We start from the raw sequence: 27,340 nt of genomic DNA, 5'->3' as shown, positions 1-27,340 counted from the left end.
TCTTTAAAAAATAAAAAAAAGTTTTTATTTTAATTCCAGTTAGTTAACATACAGTATTAGTTTCAGGTGTACAATAGAGATTCAACACTTCCATACCTCACCCTGTGCTCATCATGACAGGTACACTCCTTAATCTCCATCACCTATTTATCCCATCCCACCCTCTCTGTTAACCATCAGTTCTCTCTAGTTAAAATTTTGTCTCTTTCTTGATTTCTTTCTCTGTTTTCTTTTTTCCCTTTGCTCATTCCTTTGTTCTTAAATTACACATATGAGTGAAATTATATGGTATTTGTTTTCTGACTTATTTCACTTAGCTTTATACACCTTAGCTCCATCCATGCCTTTGCAAATGACTAGATTTTATTCTTTTTTATGTCTGAGTAATATTCGTGTGTGTGTGTGTGTGTGTGTGTGTGTGTGTGTGTATCGCCTCTTCTTTATCCATTCATCAATAAATGGACACGGGCTTCTTCCATAGTCTGGCTATTGTAAATAATGCTGCTATAAACTCCAGGGTGCATGTATCCATTTGAATTACTGTTTTTATATTCTTTGGGTAAATAATCAGTAGTGCTATTGCTGGATCATAGGTTAATTGTATTTTTAACTTTTTGGGGAACCTCCATACTGTCTTCCGCAGTGGCTGTACCAGTTTGCATTCCCACCAACAGTACATGGGGGTTCCCCTTTCTCAAAATTCTCGCCAACACTTGTTGTTTCCTGTGTTGATTTTAGCTATTTTGACAGGTGTGAGGTGATATTTCATTGTAGTTTTGATTTACATTTCCCTGCTGGTAAGAGATGATGATCATCTTTTCATGTCTGTTGGCCATCTGGTTGTCTTTGGAGAAATGTCTGTTCATGTCTTCTGCCCATTTTTAAGTTGTATTATTTGCTTTTTGGGTATTGAGTTGTATAAGATGTTTATATATTTTGGGTTCTAACCCTTTATCAGATATATCATTTGCAAATATCTTCTCGCATTCTGTAGGTTATCTTTTAGTTTTGTTGATTATTTCCTTCACTGTGCAGAAGCTTTTTATTTTGACATAGTCCCAGTAGTTTATTTTTGTTTTGGTTTCCCTTGTCTCAGGAGACCTATTTAGAAAGATGTAGTTAAAGCCAATGTTAAAAAAGTTACTGCCTGTGTTCTCCTCTAGGAGTCTGATGGTTTCAGGTCTCAGATTTAGGTCTTTGTTCAATTTTGAATTCATTTTTGTGTATGGTATAAGAAAGAAGTCCAATTTCATTCTTCATGTTGCTGTTCACTTTTCCCAACACCATTTGTTGAAGACTGTCCCTTACCTATTGGATAATTTATCCTTCTTGTCAAAGAAATTGTCTATGTAGTTGTGGGTTTATTTCTGGATTTTCTCTTCTGTTCTATTGATCTATGTGTCTATTTTTGTGCCAGTACCATACTGTTTTGATCACTACAGCTTTGTAATATAACATGAAGTCTGGAATTGTGATGTCTCCAGATTTGTTTTTCATTTCCAAGGTTGCTTGGGCTATTTGGGGTCTTTAGAGCTTCCATACAAATTTTAGGATTGTTTGTTCTAGTTCTGTGTAAAATGCTATTGGTATTTGATAGGAATTGCATTCAATGTGTAGATTGCTTTGGATACTACAGACATTTTAATATTCTTGAAATCCATGAATATGGAATGTTTTTCCATATTTTGTGTGGACTTCAATTTTTTTCATCCGTGTATTTATTTATTTATGTATTTATTTATTTATTGAGACATGAGCTGGGGGAAGAGCAGAGGGAAAGGGACAAGTCGACTCCTCACTAAACATGGAGCCCAAGGCGGGGCTCAATCCCATGACCTGAGCCAAAATCAGATGCCTAACCAACTGAGCAACCCAGGTGTCCATCTTGCATCAGTGTTTTATACTTTTCAGAGTACAGGTCAGAAAGCACAAAATTTGAAAATTGTTTAAAATTTGTAAGTAATTAGTACTGAAGAGTTCTTATGGTGAATTTCCATTCTTTGGGCTAAAGCTTTTTACAGGTCTTTTATCTAAAGAAATGACTTGATGACCCATTATGGATGGGTCTTCAGATAGATTTCAATTGGTTCAAGTTAGGGAGAAACTAGAATATGATGGCAGAATACCTGAAGGAAACTGACATGTTCTTACTAAGTCTGCAACTGCAAATGCATTGAATTCCATTTTTTTTTTTTTGAGTAACAGTGCCTCTTAACATTGCATTCATTATTTGTGCAGCTAATGGATAGCTAAGTAACAATTGCCTGAGTTATAAATTCCTATTATCCATTTTATAATATGAAATATGTATTTCATATAGAATTTGTAGTATACATTTATAGTTCAAAGAATAATAAAAAGATGACCAATGCAACAAATAAAATTTTGAAAAATAAGTAATTCAAAAAACAGGATAAACTAAACATCAGAATTTTGAAACCCATTAAGAAAAAAAAATGGAAGACACAAAGAACCCTAAATAAACCAAACCTCAAAAAATGTGGAGATATCCCACATACAGAGTAACTCTGCCAAGCCACCAAATTTTTCTCAAGTGGGGTGGGCAAAAAATAAAAACTAAAGCAGTCTGAGCCAAGTAGGATCTCTGACAAGTCCTTCAAAACCTGCAGGGTGGGAAGGTTGTGAAGGAAAACATATGACACATTCATGGTCTTGATAAAGTATAGAACAGCTGGCTTGCTAAAGTTGGGGAGAAACAACAGAGCTGAACAAGGTATTTCAAGGCACTGACAATGGAGGCGGCAACTGAGGAGCAGAGAAACCCCATAGCATCCTCAACACTTGGTAATCAGTCTTCAAGTCAAGGAGAGATCAGTCACAGTTCAGAAGTTGCCAGTTTAGCTATAAAGCAGAACACTGGAATTAGAGTAGAGCTCCAATTCCAGGAACTATTCACTGGGTACAGATTCCATGTTCAAAAAACTGAATCCAGTGGTGAGCTATATAAAACTAAAGCAGAAACAAAATCTGTATTTAGTTTATCTACAGATCCTTTGGATTCAGCTCCCACTATAGTGATCTAAGAGGAAAGAACGCATACTCTTTTGTGGAGGTAAATATTATTGACACTGTTCCCTACTGTTATTTTTATACTAAATGCCCATTTTATAATCAAAGATTACAAGACACCCAAAATAAGGCAAGAAAATGTATACCACAGTTCAGAGAAGAGTCAATAGCAGGACGCTTAAAGATGGGCCACATTTAGAAATGATCAAACAGGGATTTTACACCAACCATGGTAAAATGGACAACAGAGATAAGAAAATGCAAAGACAAGTCTCATACTTGCAATATATGTATCTTTCAAAAATCTAGGGTCACATACCTAAGGAACCCCTGTAAATCCATAAGAAAAGAAATGGCACATATTTTATATATCTCAAAAGAGGATAGTAACGTATGGTGCGATGTGCAATGCAACAGTGCTACCAGGTAAATGTAAGTTAAAATTAAAATGAGAAGCAGTTATAAACTAATCAAAAAGCCTAAAACTTAAAGAAATATAGGCAATACCAACTTTTTACAAGGATGTAGATTACCTGGGCCTTTCATATATTGTTAGTGGGAGTATAAACCTGTCATTCATTTTGGAAAACTGCTTAATGTAGTAAATTAATGTAGTATTACATCTCAATTCCTTTAACTGAAGAATTTATTCCAAGTTTTACCCAAGAGAAATAAAAATATTTTTTCACAAAAGAATTGTAGTGCTTCACAATTCAAAAGGAGTGGATTGATAAATCATGGTATGTTTGTATGATGGAATATTAACCAGCAATAAAAAAGAATAAATAGCTGCCACAAAAGAAACTGGACACACATGGTTACATAATTTATAACTCCATTTATATTAAGTCAAGACTAAACTAATCTATAATGATTGAGATCAGAAAGTGGTTGATAATCAGAGTAGATACTGGGAATTTGTAGGCCCAGGCGAACATTCTGCAGTGACGACAGTATCTTATATTTTTATTGTTGTAATAATTACACATGTGTATATCATGATCAGAACATATTGAACATTTAAAATCTACAAAGCTTATTTTCTATTAATTATACTTCAATTAAATTAATAAATCATTTTCTACCCTGAAGTTAGGAAAATATTCTTGCATAATAATAGCTAAATTCTCTATAGCTTTTCTCTCAAATTTAAGTTTTTGACATCCCTAGAATTGATCCAGTTTCATTTTTTAAGCTATAGACAACTACCTGTCCCAATATTATTTATCAAAAAGCCTAACTGTACCCATTGTACCATGGCACTTCTTTCTTGTAAGATATTTATGTTTATGGGTCTGTTTCTGGACTTTATATGCCACTGTTTTGTCTATGCTTACATCATTTTCAAGTGGTCTTAATTACTATAGTTCTATCATTGTTCTTGAAACTTTATAAAACTCTCAACAGACAATTAGTACTTTTCCCCTAATCACCATCCTCTACCAGCCCATATAGTGGCTATTTCTAAACATCACTACACATTCCTCAAAGCCCTTGCCCTGGTCATGTTCCCCATCACACTCAGCTAAATACCTTCAGTCCTACCTAATAGAGAACATAATGGCTCCCAGGGCTTCCATCTCCAAATTTATCAGCATCATCAATCATCCTTATAGCCTTCCTTCCCATTTTAGTAGAGGAGATGTTACTGCTATAGACAGCCATAACTGCAATTGTTGTCTAAATCTCATCTCCTCCCATTTTCTCGGGTAAATTATACCATCTGTGTAATTCTCTTTTTCACGTATTACCTTATATTGCATATATTTTGCCTCACTTTTAAGATTAATGTTTTTTTCCCCTATTTTTAAAAGGAATATATTTAAAAAATAAAAACTGGGAAAATCATTTCAAAAACATTTTTGTATTTGTTGTGCGTACTACATCTCACAAAGTTCATGCTGTACACTAATCTTGTTCATACATTTTTTATTGGTATAAATCATGAATTTGTTCCATGTCAGCAAATATTCTTTTAATACATGAGTACTTCAATAGATAATTTAATCATAGTGATGTACATATATCCCTCCTTGTTATATAACATTTTCAAAATAATGCAAGTGCTTATGTTTTTGTTTTAAATGGACATGAAAATAATGAAAAGTGACTCCTTTCCTATTCTACAGTATTTGGGGAATATCTTTGATATAATCCCCTTCCTATCAACACAAATAGAGGATTATATACCCCTCTGCTGAGCAGTTCTGTTTTCAATTAAATTATCTCTCTCGATGATTTTATATGTTACATGTTTTACTTTTACAAAATGCTAGTATTTTCTTTTTTAAGATTTATTTATTTTCTTTAGAAAGAAAGTGCAAGTGCAGAGGTAAGGGGTGGAGGGAGAGGGAGAGAGAATGTTAAGCAGACTCCATGCTGAGTGCCCAATGTGGGACTCAGTCCCAAGACCCTGAGATCACAACCTGAGTCAAAACCAAGAGTTGGATGCTTAACCAATTGCGTCACCCAGGCACCCCATATTTTCTAATGTTTACATAATATTCCCAAGCTATAGGTTTGTTCATTTCTCGTGCTCTACCATGTCCATTCTCTCTTTGATTCATTTTCTCTCTACTGCTAATGCTTCAGAAAATTATAATTTTGATTTTTTAAAAAGATTTTATTTTTCAGTAATCTCTTCACCCAAGATGGGGCTCAAACTCACAACCCCAAGATCAAGAGTCACATGCTCTACCAACAGAGACAGGCAGGCACCCCTATAATTGTGATTTCTAGGTTCAGTGGATGTACATTTTCTGAAGTACCAATCATTGATTCCTCACAAATCTTTGTAGTCGTTTCAGTCCACTTTTTATGTTCAAATCTTATGTGTCTGGTAACAGATTAGAAGTTGTCCAACCCTGTAGGCATATGAAAATCAGTATTTCTAAACAAGAATGAATCCCTTTTCTCTAAACCTGAATACAATATTTCATTTTTACTGAAGTCTGTTCTTCCTCTGGGTATTAGTCACATTTAGTAAATGTTAATCTTATTGATCTAGTTACTTAAACCAAAAATGACAGTTATTCTTGAATCTATTCTCATACAATATGGAACAAAGTACAGCATATTTTACTTTCTTAGTGCCATTAAAGTTTATGCCCTCTGATATCTTCTTACTCTTATTGTCTTATGATCCTGCTCACTTACCTTTAAACTTAATTACTTAATAAGCATTCGAACTCGTCTCTTGGAAGCCCTCCAGTCCTTGTCCCCTAATTTTTCAAACTGTACACTGCTGTCCTCATGATCTTTCTAAAATGTGGGGTTGGTTCTGTTACTTCTGTGCACAGAATTATTTCCCTTTAAGATGAAGTTGATTTCACATGCAAAAGATGACCTTCTCTGCCAGTTAGAATAGTAAATATATCCCCCCGAGATCATTCTCTGGCTATTCAATCAAACACTAATCTACACACTGCTGTGAAGAGACTAGGTTATCATTCAGCTGACCTTAAAATAGGGAGATTATCCTAGATTATCATGGTGGCCCCAAACTAATCACATGAATTTTTAAAGGAAAAAGAGAAGACAGAAGAGAGATGCAGATGAAAGGAGGTAGAAGGGGGAAATTAGAGAGATTAAAAGCTTGAGAGGAACTGAACCTTCCATTGCTGATGGGGGTGACATGGATAATGCAAGAAGGAATGTAGGCAGTATAGAGGAACAAAGTGACAGACAACAAAGAAATGGTAACTCAGTCTCAGAATCATGAGAAACTGGATTCTGCCAACCAGAATGAGCTTAGAAGCAAATTCTTGCCAGAGCCTCTTGATAAGAGCCCAGAAGGTCAACACCTTGGTATGGGTCTGGTAAAACCCAGAGCAGAGAAACCAGTCAAGTCAACTCAAACTTCTGATAGGTAGTCTCTCTTGAATGCTCCACTTATATTCTCTCTTAGAATGATTTATTTCCATCAAAACACTTAAGACATCCTCTGGTAATTATCAACTTGTCTGTCTTCCTGTATTTGAATATAAGTTCTTTGAAGACATAGGCTATAAATCATATCTGTGAATTACCTAGGACTAGCACAAAACACAACACAATATTTATGCGCAAGAAAAATTTATTGAATGCATGCCAGAATGATGGGTTTGCAGTTTGCAATGAATTCTTAAAAATGATTTATTAACTAACAAATATATCAATGAAAGGTCACTATCCTTTCTATAAAAGTAGTTTGTCAATAAAGATTAACCTATAGAGTGTTTTACTATATCCTAACATTTTATCTTTTTCAGATACATTATTTTATTTATTTTTATTTTTTAATGATTTTATTTATTTATTTTTATTTTTTTATTTAAAGATTTATTTATTTATTTGAGAAAGAGAGAATGAGAGACAGAGAGCACGAGAGGGAAGAGGGTCAGAGGGAGAAGCGGACTCCCTGCTGAGCGGGGAGCCCGATGTGGGACTCGATCCTGGGACTCCAGGATCATGACCCGAGCTGAAGGCAGTCGCTTAACCAACTGAGCCATGCAGGCACCCGATTTTATTTATTTGTTAGGGAGAGAGAGAGAATGCGAGCATGAGCATGGGGAGGGGCAGACGGAGAGGGAAAAGCAGACTCCCTGCTGTAGGGGGTGTTCAATCCCAGGATCCAAAAATCATGACCTGAGTTGAAGTCACATGCTTAACTGACTGAGCCACCCCGGCACCCCCAGATAGCTTATTTTAAACTAATTGTCTATAATAGTGATGATAATACATTTCTTCTATTTAATTAAAAGACATATTGTTTACTTGAAACTATGACTTTTTTAAGGGAAAACTCTCTATATTTGCATGTTCTCATTCCTGGTAGAGAGATACTTATGTGCATTTCTTTTCCACAGAGAGATAATTAATTGCACTCCCTTTTAAGGAACAATATTGAAAGATAATTACCTACCTTAATTTTTCTCCACATCCCTAACCTGCTTCTCCTTAGGTTAGAGAAATACTTGTAGCTGTAGTGCACCTGAAATACATTGACCTCTGGGGTTCAGACTCTTCTTCCATTTCATTCCCCAAGATCTGCCTTCCTAAAACAGCATTTGTTATTATTTCCATTCTTGCTGCCATTGGTACTAACTTCTCCATACTGCTGGGAAAGCTTGCATTTTCCTAACTGCTCTCTTTGTGACAGTCGTAGTAGTAGAAGTTCATTTATCAAGGGTTTGGGAGTACTAGAAGTTTCATGTTGGTCTTAGGACAAAGCAGGGCAGTCACATATTTTGTGCCATTTTGCCCTTCACCAAGACATCTTGTTCAGAGGCCACTAAGGGCTGAAATACAGCCCAGGCTTGACTTTCCAAATCCTGTGCCCTGTAGGCCAAAGTCCAGAGGGATACCTTATGCTCATTTATAAGAAGATATATTTTGGGCATCCCTATGTCTAATCTACCATTCTGGACTCCTTTATATTCATTTGGTTCAGAAACAATAGTTAAGAGATCTCACTAATTAGCTGATTTAAAATCACACACCAGGGGCACCTGGGTGGCTCAGTTAGTTAATTGTCTGCCTTTGACTCAGGTCATGATCTCAGGGTTCTGGGATCCAGCCCTCCCTGCATGGATCCCTGCATCAGGCTCCCTGCTCGGCAGGGAGTCTGCTTCTCCTTCTCCATCTGCCACTCCCCATACTTGTGCTCTCTCTCCCTCTCTCTCTATCAAATAAATAAATAAAATCTTAAAAAAATAAAGAAAATAAAATGACACACCAGACAATAAAGCTCAAGGAAACTTAATTTTCAGTACCATGTCATGATCCAAGAGGTTATGATTTTATCTAAATAAATTTGTCACACTCTGAAAATAAATTTTTGTGTGTTAAATCTTTAACATGCATATTTGGCCATACTACTTACTGATTAAGGTTTATAGGATCTCTATGTTATCCATATGCTAAACATACCCATACATGGATAAAGAGTCTCATGTGCTCTATTTCTAATGTTATACAGTCCTAAAAGGAAGAACATAGGCTATTATTTTACAAACAACTTTTGCCTCTTCTTACAAAGGTAATAGTTTCAGCTTAATAATGTTACTGCTCTATTTGAAATCTATTTGTTTTTGTACAAAAAAAGGCAAAACCTTGCAAATTAGTCTGATTAATAATGATGGTAACTTAAAATTTATATTAAAATTTCATTGTAATGAAATGCTCATGGTTTTGGATGGTACTTCCACTCATCAATCTTTTAAAGTACTCAATTCCCTTTGCAAAATGTTGTTTGGATAAGCAAAAACAGCGAAGTGAGGGTGAATGCCAGATGTTTAATTAGCACCACTTCATCTAGTCCACTTCAAACAGCATAATGTTCTCATAGAGGAAGGGATTTTCTGTCAGTATTTCATTTAAAATATACAGTAAATACTTTTAAATGACTGACTCTGCATTGCAAATCGGTTAATATATAAAATTAACAGGAAAAGAATATGCTTATTTCCAAGTTGGTTTTACAAAATCATGACAGGTCAAGAAACTAGTTTGGGGTATTGTAGGATAAGTAAACACCATGTAAATTGAACCACATTCACATATTTATTTGTCTACAAAACTGGTTATTCTGTTGTCTTTCTCTATATAAGGTCAGAATGTAACTGTTGTGAATACAAAGCAAGGCACACAAATTTCCTAATTAAACTCTTCTAATCTGTCTTTTTTTGAATTTTAACTCTAGTAGTCATGGCAGTTGGGATAATTATTCTTCAGTTTCCTACTATATAATATCAACATAATACTAGAGATTTGCCTCCCAGGGTGTTGGAAGAGTTAACTAAGGTAAGTCATGTAAAATATTTAGCCTAGAGTTGGGTATGTTGTAAGTGACAAATGTTAACCATTATTATCATGATTGTTTCTGAAAGCAGCAATTACATATTCTTAATCATCTTATTTTGTAAACTCCGATTTCCCGCTAAATAACGTGTGAGAAATACCAAAATGATTGTCCAATCTTCCTTTTACCCTTGACAGCGATAATTGATGCATTTGTAAGAGAGCACACATACATAATTATTTTTGAAAATCAAATAAATTTTTGTCCTCTACCTAGACTACTCTATTCCTTAAGAAAAGATTAAAAGTTCCTTGAATGCCTGTATTAACATTACATTTAATTATGCTTTTTTAAAAAACAGATTATGTTACCTTTCTTTAAGACTTGCCATAAGGTATTTAAGATGTTGGTATTTAGTTTAGTAATATTTTTGTGGCAAATCTGTCATTTCCACAGATCATTTAGCCACATTAACCTTTAGAACTAATGCCAGAAAAAAAATTAAGATTTTTAGATAATTTCAATATGTTTGAACTTCTAATTTGACTTAAATACTATAAATGCAAATAAGTAACAAAATCACAGGCACACATTAGAGATATACTGCTCTTTTTTTTAAGTTTTAATTTTAATTCCAGTTAGTTAACATACAGTGTTACATTAGTTTCAGGGGTACATTATAGTGATTCAACATTTCCATACAATACCAGGTGCTCCTCACAGCAAGTACACTCCTTAATCCCTAACCGCTATTTAACCCATCCCTCCACCTCCCTCCCTTCTGGTAACCACCAGCTTGTTCTCTATAGTTAAGAAACTGTTTCTTGGTATGCGTCTCTCTCTCTCTCTCTTATAGGATGCAAATATTTTAGACCAAAACATGCCTGAAAGAACACCAGACTATCTGAACAAAAAGTAAATCATGGGGCGCCTGGGTGGCTCAATCTGTTAAACCTCTGACTCTTGATTTTGGCTCAGGTCATGATCTCAAGATCCTGAGATCCAGACTGCACTGGGCTCCTCACTGGGTGTGGAGTCTGTTTAAGATTCTCCCTCTCCCTCCTTCTGCCCCTGACACCCCCCACCCACTCTCTTAAAAAAAAAAGGAAATCAGTTAGGTGTAGTAGCATTCTGCCCACAAAAACAATGAACTCCTTATTTCATTCATTTTTTTCTAACATTTTTACATTGATAATGTTGAATGTTTTTTTCCTAATATATGTTGGGAGATAAAGTGAAATAAAAAGGTGTTGGATGCCTAGAATGTGTCCTGCACTATATTCAGCACTATATACTTTTAAAATCATTCATTTTTTGCATCAGTGTTAGATATTATACATGTATCTATCTCATATAGTACTCTCAACAATTGGGTGAGTTGCTTTCTTAATTCTATAAAGAAAAATCTGAATCCTGCCATTTAAAAACATATCCAAAATAGCAAAAGTGGAAAGTAGCTAGGAAAAAGCCTCAATACAAACATGACTCCCTGATGACAAAAACTGCTATCTCCTTTCAATAAAACATTCTTTCCTCCAATTTAACTTCAGTGCTCAGAAAAAGATTAACAATCTACTTTATTAGATATTATCAAAAACATAAATTTTCTATGATGTATACTGAATGTTTCTCCTTTTATTTAGCCATTCTGTTATTGTGCAGTCATACCATGAGATTGGTCAAAAGGGGCCAGGGTGGCACATTCAGCCTTGGAAAGTGAGAAGTTTGTAAATAACTACAAACAGATGTCAAATGGGCAAAATGAAAACAGGATGGTTAAGTGGGTAAATTCAAGGTTAATTAGCTATAATCATTCCTCCTAATCATATGATAATGAATAGGAATATAGTATTTTCATATTCATTTGACAATTTGATCTTTATAATTTCGATGTGAAGATTTGTATTTTTTGTGTGGATACCTAGTTCTATTTGCCATTCTCCCATGCATAAGTCTAACTTCAGTTCAGTTAGAATAATGCAGTATTATTTGTGCCCTTTATGTCTTTATATCTAAAAAGAGAGGTACATATTTTATAGACTTATAATTAGATTCTGTTATAATTATGCTTTATGGAGGTATGCATGAATACTGATTATTTTATATATTTGTCCATCCTGACTATGAATAGGTGAAGGGCAGATAATGCTTGTTAGAGTGTTGGTCACAAAGTAGGCACTAAAAATGACTTTGATAAAAGAAAGAAAAAGCTAAGGGAAGAAAAAAAAACAATGAAATAAAATTCATATACTTATGATTTGATGGTTAAAAGAAGTTCTAAACAAAAAATCTAGTAATATTTACATATAAAATAGCTGCTGTCCCAACAGTATTAATAATTTCTGTAAGCATATTTAAAATTCTTTCTGGATCACAGAACACTTAGAATATGCATAATTATACCAAATTATTGAGGTAATATGTGATAAATAATTTTAGAAAGAAGACAAAGTAAATACATTGTCAGTTTGGGCATATAAATCATATCTCTAACATTGAAAATTAAAGCATGAAAAGGAAAACCACAGGCTAGAATTTTTGAGTGATTCTCTTTTTTTTTAAACCACAATATAACATAGTTATTATTATGAGGCTTTTAATTACAAAGCAAATTTTTTTATTTCTCGTGACTATATAATTAGTAGTGAAATTGCTGGATATTTTGCTAAGTATGCTTTTTTATTATGTTAATCACCATACATTACATCATTAGTTTTTGATGTAGTGTTCCATGATTTATTGTTTGCATATAACACCCAGTGCTCCATTCAGTACGTGCCCTCTTTAATACCCATCACCAGGTTAACCCATCCCCCCACCCCCTCCCCTCTAGAACCCCCAGTTTGTTTCTCAGAGTCCATAGTCTCTCACGGTTCATCTCCCCCTCCGATTTCCCCCCCTTCATTTTTCCCTTCCTGCTATCTTCTTTTATTTTTTTAACATATAGTTTATTGTTTCAGAGGTACAGGTCTGTGATTCAACAGTCTTACACAATTCACAGCGATTTATTTAAGTTCATTAGATCATTATTTGAGAATTTATGATAATTAAAAAATGAAAGAAATTTCTACAAAATTGTCTTAAAGTCTCACACCTGCCACCAAATCCACCGTTTTAATGCAAAGCTGAAAGTGTAATTAATGAAATGACAGTGAGTTTTGTAAACTTGATGGTGATTTTAATTGTGCACAAAACACAGAATGTAAGAAACTATCAATGCTTTTTAAAGAGCATTTAATCTTATCCAAGTTTATTAAAGGCAGCAATATATTTCCATTTTTATCATGTGGGAAGGAGAAAAAAGAAAAAGATTTAGTTTTCATTGCTTCTTATTTTCCCATTGGGGAAAAAAGGAATGATAGTTCAAGTTACATTCATTGTAAACATATCATTGATATTCTAGGAATTAAAAAAATGCTATCCAAATATAGTATGGTGCAGAAATATATATATGCGGGGGAGTCATTTATATATACACACATATATCATACATATATAAGGAATTTTATATTTTGCATTTTTTACATTTTATATATATTTAATTTTATAGAAAGAATTTTGATAGGTAGTAAAATTTGAAAATTATTGTGAATAAATGTAGTTCAGAGTAAAATGTAAGCATTAATTTTATACTGTGAAATTATGTTTTATCAATATTGGCATGTTTCTCAAGTAATTAGTTTCTAGTTAAAAAGAGGGAGTGAGGTGATGGCAAGAGGGCCAATACAAAGGATTAATAGAATTCCCATCCTGAGGGTACACTGTGTCTTTTCAGATTTAGTTGTCTTGCACATTTAGGGCTTCTATTCTCCAGAAAAAGGTTTCTACAAAAAAGAAAGACATATATTCAATCAAAATATCAATTGACCTTAGATTTTATATCTCAGCTAATTTTTGTCTATTTATTATTAGCATTACTCTTATAATATTACAATTCGGGGGCACCTGGGTGGCTCAGTCAGTTAAGTGTCTGCCTAGAGCTCAGGTCATGATCCCATGTGGGTCTTCCTGCTCAGCGGGAAGCCTGCTTCTCCCTCTCCCTCTGCTGCTCTCTGGCTCTCTCTCTCTCTCTCTCTCCCCCCAGTATAATAAATAAATTAATTAGTTAATTAAAACTGTATAACAATTCATATTGTTTGTACAAGCATCTAGGATTAAAATGTAGTTTTGGAAATATCACTTTTCTGAATTATAAATCTAGTATTTTTATATTAATTGACATTTTCAAGTTGCTCTAATTTGCTAAAATAACGTCATTGGGATAGTAATCTCGTTTTATTATAGCTTTCAATTTATTTGAAGTAATCTTTTAAGAAGAACATATATTCCAAAATTAGAAGGATGGGGTGCCTGGTTGGTACAGTTGGTTAACCTTTTGATTCTTGGTTTCTGCTCAAGTCGTGATCTCAGGGTAGTGAGATTGAACCCCACATCAGGCTGTGCTCAGCACAGAGTCTGCATAATGCTCTCTTTCCTTCTACCTCTGCCCTTCTGCCCATTCTCTCCCTCTCTCTCTCGCCAATCAATCAATCAATCTTTAAGAGTAAAGTTCAGTTGAATTATTCATTTGTGTAGTTTTAACATTTTTCCCAGCCCTAAAGTCAACATTTTCCTACTCCAAAAGCAATGTGTAGTTTGTAATTATTCAGAATAAGATTATTTTCTATCTTAATGTATTGCCTATATCCCAGTGCTATTGTCACAGTTCCAATATATAATTTTCATTTCATATAATATCAGTACTTGAAATAGCAAATGTGCTATATTAGAATAGAGACATGAACACCAAAGGTAATCTCAGGCATGGCACACAATTAAAATGAAAAATGCATAGCAATAATTGTATTTAATAGAAGAGAACATGGTATTGATGTCAGTCCACTGTGTCATCATTTGAAGTTAATTGCTTGCATTTTTCCATAATCCTGTTTTGTGAGGATTTCTATTGGCTGTAAGAACACGCAAGCAAATGTGGAAAATAGTTCATAATAGCTCCTTTCAGATTTCTCAGAATTCCAGAATAAAAATACTGTATTATTGTTACTTTATCATTTTTTTATTATTTCTTTCTATTAGATTTTTTAATATAAGGCATGGATCTATAAAATATATTCTCTTTCATAGCAATAAATATGCTGCAGAAAATTCCCATTAATCCTGAAATTCCAGAAAATATTCATGTATGCTAGGCATTTCTGTTCTAAACACTCCATATAATCTTTGCTACAGCTTGATATTATAAGTTTTTGCTGTTAGCCTCAGTGTGCAGATGAGGGAATTCAAGTACAAGAAGGTTACATCACTTGTAGGTATCACAGCTAATAAATGAGAGGAATGAGTTTCAAACTCAGTCTAGGGCATGATTTTACACTTTACCATACTCTGTTTCTTTAGTTCTCAGTCTCTCATGTACAAGCATAGAAAGGAATAAATACAGATATAATGGAGGCCTAAAGGTGATATAATTTTTGGGTCCACATTAAGAAAAGGAATATAAAATAACCAATAATATAGTAGTTATGAAAATGAATATTTAGTTAAAATGATAAAAGAAATCACAACAAATATATTAAAGTTGAAAATACCAAAAAAGCACAGAATTCAGAATAATAAAACAATATGTTCATTAATTAACTGCTTGATATCTACCTTCCTAGGATATTTCACTTCACAATTTTTGATCATCTTTTTATGGGACAAAGATTTCATAATATCTTTTTATATGGATAATAAAAAGGTAATTCAGTTCTGCCACTGGCAATGTTGACTGAAAAAAATATTGTTGATAGTTTGTGTTCATAAAGCAGCCTACTTTACACATAGACACTTATTTTGTAGTAGTACTTCAGATTTTTTGCTTTCTGGCAAAGAAATTTGATAAATTTGATAGTATATTATTCTTTCCCCCTTTCTCCAGTGCAGTTAGAAACAACAAACCAAATCTTTAAACTCCTTATTTTGATGGAAATATTCTAAAATAGCAAATATTGATGATCCAGACCTTGCTTTTAGTTGATACTCAATTGCAGGTATCAAAAGTTATTTTATTTTTTTAAAGATTTTATTTATTCATTTGAGAAAGAGTGAGAGTGGGGGGTAGATTGTGAGTGAGAGAGAGCATGAGCTGGGAGGTGAGGGGTAAGGGGCAGAGGGAGAAGCAGACTCCCCGCTGGACAGGGAGCCTCAGGATCCCAGGACCCTGGGATCATAACCTGAGTTGAAGGCAGTTGCTTAACCAACTGAGCCATCCAGGTGCCCCTCAAAAGTTGTTATTTTAGTAACTCTTTTGCCACATCAGCAGTAAACTGGAACCCCACAGTCAGGGGATAAAGTTGTGATATCAGCCTGGAATTTCTTCTCAAAGTGAATCTTAAATATCATGGAATAAAATATAGGTGATCTTCAAACTATATACTCTAATGGATACTTAACATAAAATCATTGAGAGTTATAAGAATGCTACTAATTAGCACAATTTGTTTTCATTAAATCATGTCAGCATTATCTTTACTAACTGAATTATATAGATACCATTTATAATTGAGGTGCTTCTGTCATAGTGCCTAATTCTTTATCATTCACTTGTTTTACCCCCATTCCAACTGACTAGTTATAGAGAGAGGAAAATGAAACAAAATAACAACAGAAAACACTCTATGGTGAAATTATTATATAAAATCAACTAAATAATATCAGAACTGCTGTCTTGAGTGATTAAATATTTTCAGTAGTAGATATTCATTTTACACAGTGTGAGGGAATTTTAATATCTGTAGATAGGATGTATAACATATTTCTAAATTTTATTTTTTTCATTTTTACTTTTATTGAGATATAAGCGGCATACTATGTGTATAATTGACATACAACAATGTGTAAGTTTAAGGTATACAAAGTGCTGATTTGATATGTTTACATATTGCAATGTGAAATTTTTCTTGAACCTCAGTATTCTTCAGAATTCTGTTTTTATTTAATATAATCCCATTGTCAAAGTATAATTTTCAACATGCCAAAAAGTAATTGCTTTTAAAAAAATATATTGAGCACAGATTAAAAAAAATAAATCTTAGTGAGGAAACAAGAATGATGAAAAAACTTGTTGAAAGGAGGATATGTGAGACTCTCAAATATTTTATTTTTTTAATACAGATGTGCTTATGTAAAATTCAGTGATTCATCACTTACATATAAGACCCAGTGCTCATCAAAAGAGCCCTCCTTAATACCCATCTCTCATTTAGCCCATCCCCCCACCCACCTCCTCTCCAGTAACTCTGAGTTTGTTCTCTATAGTTAAGAGTCTGTTTTCCTGGTTTGCCTCTCTCTCTTTCTCTCTTTTTCATATGTTCATCTATTTTGTTTCCTAAATTCCACGTATGAATAAAATCATATGGTATTTGTCTTTCTCTGACTTTTTTCACTTAACATAATACTTTCTAGCTCCATCCATGTCGGCACAAATGGTAAGATTTCATTCTTTTAGTGGTTGAGTAATATTCCATTATACACACACAAACACACACACACACACACACACACACACATACACACACCACCTCTCCTTTATTCATTCATCAGTCGGTGGGCATTTGGGCTCTTTCCATAATTTAGCTATTGATGATAATGCTGCTATAAACACTAGGGTGCATGTGCCCATTCAAATCAGTGCTTTTGTATTCTTTTGGTGAATTCCTAGTAGTGCAATTGCTAGATCATAGGGTAGTTCTACTGGGCACTTTTTCAGTAGCCTCCATACTGTTTTCCAGAGTGGCTGCACCAGTTTGCATTCCCACCAACAGTTTAAGAGGGTTCCCTTTTCTCAACATCCTCACCAATGCCTGTTGTTTCCTATGCTGTTCATTTTAGCCATTCTGACAGGTGTGAGGTGGTATGTTACTGGAGTTTTGATTGGATGAGTGATGTTTAGTATCTTCTCATGTGTCTCTTAACCATCTGGATGTCTTCTTTGGAAAAATGTCTATTCATGTCTTCTGCCCATTTCTTAACTGGATTATTTATTTTTGGGGTGTTGGGTTTGATAAGTTCTTTATAGATTTTGGGTACTAGCCCTTTATCAGATATCTCAGTTGCAAATATCTTCTCCCATTCTGTAGGTTACGTTTTAGTACTGTTGTTTGTTTCCTTCATTGTGTAGAAGATTTTTATTTTGATGAAGTCCCAATGGTTCATTTTTTCTTTCAATTCCCTTGCCTCAGGAGGCATATCTAGAAAGAAGTTGCTATGGCTGATGTCAAAGAGGTTACTGCCTGTGTTCTCTTCTAGGATTTTGATGATTTCTCATCTCACATTTAGGTCTTTCATCCAATTTGAATTTATTTCTGTGTATGGTGTAAGAAAGTGGTCCAGCTTCATTCTTCTGCATGTGGCTATCCAATTTTCCTACACCATTTTTTGAAGAGATTGCCTTTTTCCTATTAGACATTCTTTCCTGCTTTGTCAAAGATTAATTGAGCATATAGTTGTGGATTCCTTTCTGGGTTTTCTATTCTGTTTCATTGATGTATATGACTGTTTCTGTGTCAATACCATACTGTTTTGATCACTATGACTTGATAATAAAACTTAAAAGTCCAGAATTGTGAGGCCTCTAGCTTTGCTTTTCTTTTTCAAGATGCTTTGGCTATTTGAGGTATTTTATGGTTCTGTACAAATTTTAGGTTTGTTTGTTCTAGCTCTGTGAAAAATGCTTGTGGTAGTGGCGCCTGGGTTGCTCAGTCATTAAGCATCTGCCTTCGGCTCAGGTCATGATCCCAGCGTCCTGGGATCAAGCCCCATGTTGGGCTCCCTGCTCTGCAGGAAGCCTGCTTCTCCTTCTCCCACTCCTCCTGCTTGTGTTCCCTCTCTTGCTGTGTCTCTCTCTGTCAAATAAATAAATAAAATCTTAAAAAAAAAAAGAAAAATGCTGGTGGTATTTTGATGGGGATTGCATTAAATGTGTAGATTGCTTTGGCTTGTATGGACATTTAATAGTAATTGTTTTTCCAATCCATGACCATGGAATATCTTTCCATATCTTTGTGTGATCTTCAATTTCTTTCACCAGTGTTTTATAGTTTTCAGAGCATTTCACTTCTTTGTTTAGATTTATTCCTAGGTACAGACAAAAACCTTAACACAAATATTTACAATTATTATATCTTCTTGTTGGATTGTCCCCTTTATGATTATATAATACCCTTTTTTTGTCTCATGTTACACTCTTTGTCTTAAAGTCTAGTTTGTCCAATACAAGTATTGCTACTCTGGCCTTTTTTAAAGATTTTTATTTATTTATTTGAGAGAAAGAGAGAGAGAGAGAGAGCACAAGTCAGGGAGAGAGGCAGAGGCAGAGGAAGAGGGAGAAGCTGGCTCCCCACTGAGCAGGGAATCCAACTTGGGGCTCCATCCGATTCCAGGATCCTGGGATCATGACCTGAGTGGAAGGTAGATGCTTAACCAACTGAGCCACCCAGGCGCCTCTGCTACTCTGGCTTTCATTTGACATCCATTTGTGTGATAAATGGTTCCCCATTCCCCTCACTTTCAATCACCAGGTGTCCTTAGGTCTACAATGAGTCTCTTATAGGCAGCATATAGATGGCTCTCATTTCTTTAATCCATTTTGACACCTTTTTTGATTGGAGAGTTTAATCTATTTACATTCAAAGTAATTATTGATAGATATGTATTTATTGCCATTTAACTACTTGTTTTGTCATTGTTTCTAGATAGTTTCTCTGATCCTTTGTTGTCTTTGCCACTTTTTGGTCTCTCCTTTGTATTCAGATCCCTTTTACTATTTCTTGTAGGGATGGTTTAATGGTCATGAGTTCCTTTAGTGTTTGTTTGTCTGGGTAACTTTATTTCTCCTTGTATTCTGAGTGATAGCCTTGCTGGATATTGTATCTTTTACTTCAAATTTTCCCCATTTAGCATACTGAATATATCATGCAACTCCGTTCTGGCTTGCCAATTTTCTGTTAAAGTCTCCTGCTAGCCTTACGAGTCTTTCCTTGTAAATTACTGACTTTTGTGTTTCTCTTTATCACTATATTTTATAAATATAATTACAATAATTAATTAATTACAAGTTTTTAGCTATTGTTTCTTAAGATAAATTTTCTGTCCCCTTCTCTCTCTCTTCTTCTGAAACTCTTATAATACTAATATTACTATGTTTGTTGGGGTCACTGAGTTCCCTTAGTGTATTCTCATGCTGCATATTCTTCTTTCTCTCTTTTGTTCCAGCTTCATTATTTTCCATTATTTTGTCATCTGGGTCATGAATTCATTTCCCTGCATCCTCCAGTCTGCTGTTCATTGCATCAAGCCTGCTTCCAATCTTGTTTATTGCATTCTTCATCTCTGATCAATTCTAACTCTTTTATCTATGTAGTAAGGGTCTTACTGATATGTTCTTTTCTCAAGCCCAGTGTATATCCATATGATCGTTGCTTTAAATTCTCCATCAGGTATGTTACTTAAATCTGTTTCACTTAGATCTCTGTCCGTGGTTTTATTTTGTTCTTTCATTTGTGGTAAATTCCTCTGTTTTGGCATTTTGTCTAAGTCTCTGCCTTCTCTCTGTTAGAAAATCCAGTTATGTCTTCTGCTCCTGAAAGTAATGACATTATGAAGAAGTCATGGAGTGCCCAGGGCCTGGCAATTCAGGGAGCATCTCTAGTGTGTGCTGCGTGTGCTCTGCTGTTGTGTTGTGGCTTCTCTGTCACTCAGGCCAGACATCTGCAGAGGCTCTCCTTGCCTGCTGTGGGCAGTGTTTGGTCACTGGCCTGAATGTGGTGAGTTTTAACTAGGTGTGCTCCAGTCTGCTTGTGAAATGAGAACTGACACCAACTCCACCAGAACTAAGGCCCTGCAGAACTCTCTGGTCAGGAGACATGGTGTGGGCAGGGGTTTGTGCTGGTCTTCTGGGGGAGGGGCTCACCATGCCTGGGACAGAGGCAGACTTGGCCAAGAAGGGCAGTCTTGCCAGAGTGCAGGGGGTGTGGGGCTTGGTGTAAGCAAGTTAGGCAGCCAGTGTCCCAGCTGTGCTCTTTCCCACAGGTGGCTCTGTTTATCCTGAGGTGTGGGGCGTATTAAATATAGTCCAATCATGTCCTTTGATACATACGTAGTATAGAGAAGAAGAGAATGGACTGTGAAGACTAGTTAACAATCTCTGATATATAGACTGTTACTTGCCCAAGATCACACAACTAGAATGTGTCCAGTTGTAGATAGGAATTCAAATCTACCTAATTCTTCATGCTGTGCTATTAAATATACAAATGTATAAAAATGAACAAAGAATTTGTGTTTGAGTTATAACTTATGACAATGTATCTTATAGATGCATCTCTAACAAGTGGCTTTTCTAAGAAAATTTTTTAAGTTAGTATGTATTTCTAGGACTTAGAAGTTAACTATATTCCCATGAAAATGGAAAATATTTAATAAGATACTTAACCTTACTTTAAGAATTTTTTAATAAAACAAAAATAATTTACTAACTAAATTTATAGGCAATAAGGATGATTTTATTGCAACACTTCAGATACATTGTTTTAGAAAATAATTACTTATTTAATATTCATCAATTATATTTAATTCAAAATAAGTGTGATGGTTGATTGCTAAAAAATATGAGAAAAAGTGACTGATAATCAGTGACACCTCATAGGCGGTATAAACTTTCTTCTATATTAAAGTCACAAACACTTGATTTTTCCAGAATTATACTGAATGTGCTAACATTTGTACGCTTGTCTCTGAATCAGGTTGGTTGTATCTTTACCAGAATATCTAAGCTTCTTCATCTATAATTTCTAGCTCTTATCCAGTCATTTTTTGGGGGTACAGGCAAGAGAATATTCCTAATATTTTCATTTCATTTCAGCTCAATGTCTAGCATCTTCTCAGTTGTCTTCCATAGATTTGTCTCCCCAAAGGTCATAATTACTGCTGGTCTGGGTACCCCTAATCTCAAATAGTGAGGTTTTGGATGGAGTTCACTCATGTGGGCTATGTCCTCACACATGGATGTGAGATTCCTGTAGGGCAAAGTAAGACTCAGTATGGGCCAGAGTTAGTAAATGGCTCTTCCTTCCCTGCTTCCATGAAAAAAGAGGCATCCAATAAGTAAATCTATCTAACACACTGTTACATAAAACATCAGGTAAATTTACCAAGGGACAAGAATAGAGCATACTTAATAGTAATACCATTTATGTATTTATAACATTTATACATTTATATATCTGGATATATGATATGTAAATCTCTTTTTGTAATCTCATGCAAAACCCTGAAAAGGTTAGGATTAGGCCTGCTTCATATTTTTCCCAGATGGAAGAAACTAATTTCTTTTGTTAATAGAGCACTTCTTATATCTCTACGGCTCTGTGAAATTATTTCTCCTAAAATATTACCTTTTGTGTCCCCTCACCATATTCTTCCCTGTCATTTCCTCAGATATCTGCAATTCCTTGAGATACCTGTCACTGTTGCTATAGAAAGCATATCTCTAAGGTAAGCCTCCAACCCACCCTTGCCTTATCTTCCTTGAGCACACAGAGGTCCACAACTAAGTTCTTCCTACAAAAAAATTCTAGAGCTGCTAAGGATGTGAGGGAGTCTTTCTTATCTCTACAGTTTTGTGGGTTTTTTTTTTTTTGTTTTGGTTTGGGTTTTTTTTTGTATTATGCCATAGTTTCTTATTCCAGATGTTGCTCTTTAACTTGTATAATTGTTATCTGCGTAGTTATTTTAACACACCCTCTTTAATGTAAGCTGCTTGAAGGTAGAGACTCTATTTCACCTCTGTAAGATCCCCCACAGACACCCAATTCTTTCCAATATCCCTCTTTCCATAGTACACATACACTGTGTTTATCATACTCTAGTGTTCATAGATTTCATCAAACAATGTTAAACCAGTACATGGATGTATAAATCATTTCAATGGTAATTACCCAAAGTATATCGCGTTTCATGTGAATTTTGTCTTTTAGATTTATCTTTGAGAAAATAAAGACTTACTGTAAACTACTAAAATTGATTTGGTAGATATAAAACTACAAGAATAAGTCTTGCTTCATATAAGTTTAGTGGAAGTAAATGAAATCTAAAAGCTCTGCTTTGAATTTTTAGAAATGTTATTTTATATCCTATCTTTTTTCTTATTTTTAGCACATCACAGAACTCTAGATTAAATTTAACTATGGGTTTTTAAATGTAGCTTATCTCTTAGATAAATAAATTAGTATAATTGACTGGCATCCACCAAAAATACCTGCATTTCACACTTCCAAAATTACCAGTTGCCAAATTATTCCATGGTTAAGTAAAATATCATTGGTATGAGGCAGTCATGAATATCTGGAAGAGACTTTTTTGTTTTTGTTTTTGTTTTTAAGAGCATTTTCTTACTGGGTCATAACTTCATAATATTTTTCAGAAATGTTTGTGTCTGTGCCTGAGCTGAGTGTAGGATAGATTTTCGGTAAACTTGAATGGTATCATGAGAATCCTTTTCTTCCACTAAATTCATTAGAAGGAAGATTTAGTCATTATGGTTTTGTATTTGTAAATCAAACCTATAGTAGATCATGGTTTTGTTTTACTTTTAATATAACATAGACTATATTAAGCATAAATGCCTCATACAATCCACAGAAACTGGCAAAATATTTTAATGATTCAAAAATATTTATAATTAGGATGTGAACTAGTGAGTTAAAAGTAACACTATGCTGAGATTCTGAAAACCCAGTTTCTAATTCTTCCACTATGTCAATGTGTAGTTCTTTTTTAATAAAGTAATTACTTCAAGGATTGTTCTGTTTATAAAATAATACAAGCTAAGTATATAATTGTGCTATGTGTTCAATAAACACCAGTTTTCAACAGTATTTTTTGTTAATATTATTGGTATTTAACCTCTCTAGTTTTTGTATTCCTTACCAGTAACTTGAAAATTTGTACTGATTAATGTTATTTTTTTTCTTGAAATTGTATTATGCTGTGATCTATATAAACCTTAGCTTATTAGCGGTTGAAGGGATAATGAAAGAGAAATCTCTGGGTCTTTTTTTTTTTTCCTGGCTGACAGCACAGGTCACTTTTCCCTATTTCTAAATATTCTCATGTATCACAGGATAATATTTTGTAACATATGGTTTTATGAATATGTTACCAGAATGAAACTTAAATTTATGAAATCCCATTGATTAGTAGTTAGTCAGGAAATAACATTTAGTTTAAGAGACAGTTTTACTCTGCTGTTCTAGAAAACTTTATTACAATTTAAAATTCCTGGTCTCAAAAAAATAAAATAATAAAAAAATGTCTGGTCTTATATGATTAATATGAAAATGATGGTGAATATGTGGGAGAGTTGATTGCTACTTGTTTCACTTCTACCTATTAAAGTAAAAGTCCTCTAAAACAGGAATGTATTAAACAACTACTCCAGAAGCTACTATATTCAAGATGTTATGAATGATATTTCATAAGACAAATCTAAGAATATTATAGTGAACCTAAAGAAAAGTGATAGGGATTAGGCATGTAACTGGAGAGGTTTTCCAACCCAGATTGGAAATGTTTTTTTCTCTCAGAAAATTGATAAAGGGGAAGGGAATAAATAAAGCAATCTAAGAAAAATGATACAAATTGCATACCCCATCACACAGAAAAATCAATAAGGATTTATTTATATAAATCTATAAGCAGTGATGTGCTGAATGCACTCTAGGAAAACATCAAGTATAGCAAATATTTAAGAAAGACAATCAAAATTAAATTAGATTTTATCTTTTAAGCTAACAACTAGGAATCAGTACCCACATGAAAAACACGACTATTTAATGACATAAGTAGTGTAGTAGAAAGTCTGGGAATCAAGACAATGAGCTTATTACTCTAGGGTAAATAACTTATACTCTTTGATCTTTATTATTATAAAATTTATAAAATTGGACAAGAAGGCTTAAAATGCCTCTGAACCATAAAACATTGTTTCTTTGGAAACAGAGATCAAATTGAAATTAACATCCCTGCATCCTTTCCAGTACTTTTCATTACACCCCTCTAAAATTAGAATATAATCAAGTTTTATTATCAGTGTCAAGTAATTTTAAATATTGTACTTATAATCTCTTTGTATGATCTATGGGCAAAGGTAACTATTTTTTGTGTTCATATATTCATTAATGTGTCTTCATTTTTAATAGTGCAAGAATATTTAGGGCATATACTAAAAATAAACTAAAAGACAAAGGATAGGTTTAAACTAATACATTCTGAAGAAATATAGTTATGATTTCTCTCTTATACAAAATATGTATGGGAAGAGTCATGGGGGAAACAGGAGATACAGGGAATATTTCAATCCTAGGGAGTGAAGAATGTGGGAGAGAGTATCTGTTTGTTAAGGTTCTAAGTGAAAATGTACCTGGCATTTACTCTGCCAACTTTAGAAGCTGTGTACTGTCTGGCATGGCTACAACCCTTTCATGAGGGATTCCTTATGAATGGATAATGTAATTTGTACCAAATTATTTTACTACAACTTAATGATTAGACTAGCAAACATTGTTGGACCTCAAAACAGCCACCTCTTACTCTGACCAGCAGCCTACATAATCATCCTACAGTTGAGTTGCCTTGTAGGAGAGTTACTAGCTAAGTTAATGAAATATTTTGGTAGGAGAATTTAACATATACTTGCATTTTGAGGTTCTCACATCATGAGGTTGGCTGTTTACATTCAGAACACTGAGAATCAAAAAAAAAAAAATCCATCTTTGTAAATAGTCTGGATATCAAGGGACTTCCTAAGGTAGGGTTCACATAGGCTTTCATGTAGACACAGAGAAAGTAATACTAAAGCAAAAAGCAAAATGATGAATCAGAAAATATATGAAATAAGGTGCAACAAGCAAATTTATAAGGAAACGTTGACATTAAGTCAAGTAACATGGGTGAGAAAGAAGAAATAGTAAGGAAAATAGAACTAAAAAACCGGGATGGATTATTCTCAAAAGTAATCTTAACATATGGTTTTTCTCTCCCACATAGACATTCTTCCCCTACTGGGGCTCCTGCAAAGCCTGTGCCTGCCAGTCTTATCTAACAGTTTTGGACTGAATTATTTGGGGAGTGAGACTAAAGGAAAACTTAGATACTATTTGAAGTTTTTATTCCTCTGAACCTTTGCTTAGCTAACTTGCTTGCTGAAGACGTTCTTCTGTCTTTTCTTTCACTCTTCTAAATCCCATGTATCCTTTGACAGCAAGTACCAATGACAAAGTCAAAAGAAGTATCATTAGAAGCTTTAGTAGAAACTTAAAATTCCTTGTATTTGTCCGATTTAATTGTATAAAGTTTGGTTAATATATTAGAAGTTGGAATATTTTTATAATTAGGGGATCTAAATATTTTCACCTATGGCAGTTGGTTAAATTCTATCTGCATATATGTGATACATTCAATAATTTAAAAAAATACACTCTTTTTTCTCCATAGGCAGAGTGTGTACATCTCCATTTGCATCTCCCCACCCTTGAATTTGGTCTAAATCACATGAGGTTAATTTGGACAATGGGATGTTAGTAGATATAATGCAAATAGAGTCTGAAAATGTGTGTCTGAAGTCAGTATGTACACCTTATAGAAACTGTGACCTCTTAGATCACTCATCATTGCAAAGAAAAGTTTCTTCCAGTTAGCTTCCATGTTGCTTCTCCAACATGGACCACAGAGTTAAAACTCATAGTAGACCAGAACATAAGTGGCAACAAAAAGTAAGCAAGAAAGCCAACGTACAGCTGACCACAGACACATGAAAGAGAAAATTTGATTGTCAGATGCCACTGAGATTTGGTAATTGTTTATTAAGCAGTCATTAATAAGTAACATTCTTTGTGCTAAGTAAATAAGGAGGCTTGAGATAAAATAGAGAAAAATAAAATAGTGATAAAGGTTAGGAATGAAGATGGTAAGGTAGAATTAAAATTTTAAGTAAGGGAATCAGTAATGGTTTGATATTGATAGTGATATTGGAGACTATTGTGGAAATGAGTCTTGTACATATCTGTGGAGATATAATTCCAAGCCAAAAGATGAGTTAGTGCAAACATCCTGAAGCTAGAATGTGCCAACCATTTAAGGAATAGCAAAGAGCTTAGTAGGGCAGGGAGACAGACTCTAATGGCCTTAGATTCACTCTGAATTACGTTGGAAATCCCTGGAGGATTTTGAAAATACATTAATGAAGTAAAATATGAGATTTATGACTTAAAAGAATTACTCTATTAGCTTTGCAGAGAATTAGCTGAAGGATGGAAAGCTAGAGCTTCAGCAACCGGGCTGGTTAGGAGGCTATTGCAATAATTCAGGAGAGAGTTAAAGGTAGCTTAAACCAAAAAAAAAAAAAAAAAAAAAAGATAACTTAAACCAGTGTAGGACAGGTATTCCAGGTCGGAGATCTTCAGTTTTTGGACATTGTCAAGGTACAGCTGAGAA

This window comes from Eumetopias jubatus, unplaced genomic scaffold (genome assembly GCF_037043125.1).
Source record: "Eumetopias jubatus isolate StellerSeaLion01/CBP00866 unplaced genomic scaffold, mEumJub1_p1.0 scaffold_7, whole genome shotgun sequence".
NCBI lineage: Eukaryota > Metazoa > Chordata > Mammalia > Carnivora > Otariidae > Eumetopias > Eumetopias jubatus.
The sequence above is the reverse complement of the archived record's forward strand: the minus strand, read 5'-3'. Positions refer to the sequence as shown.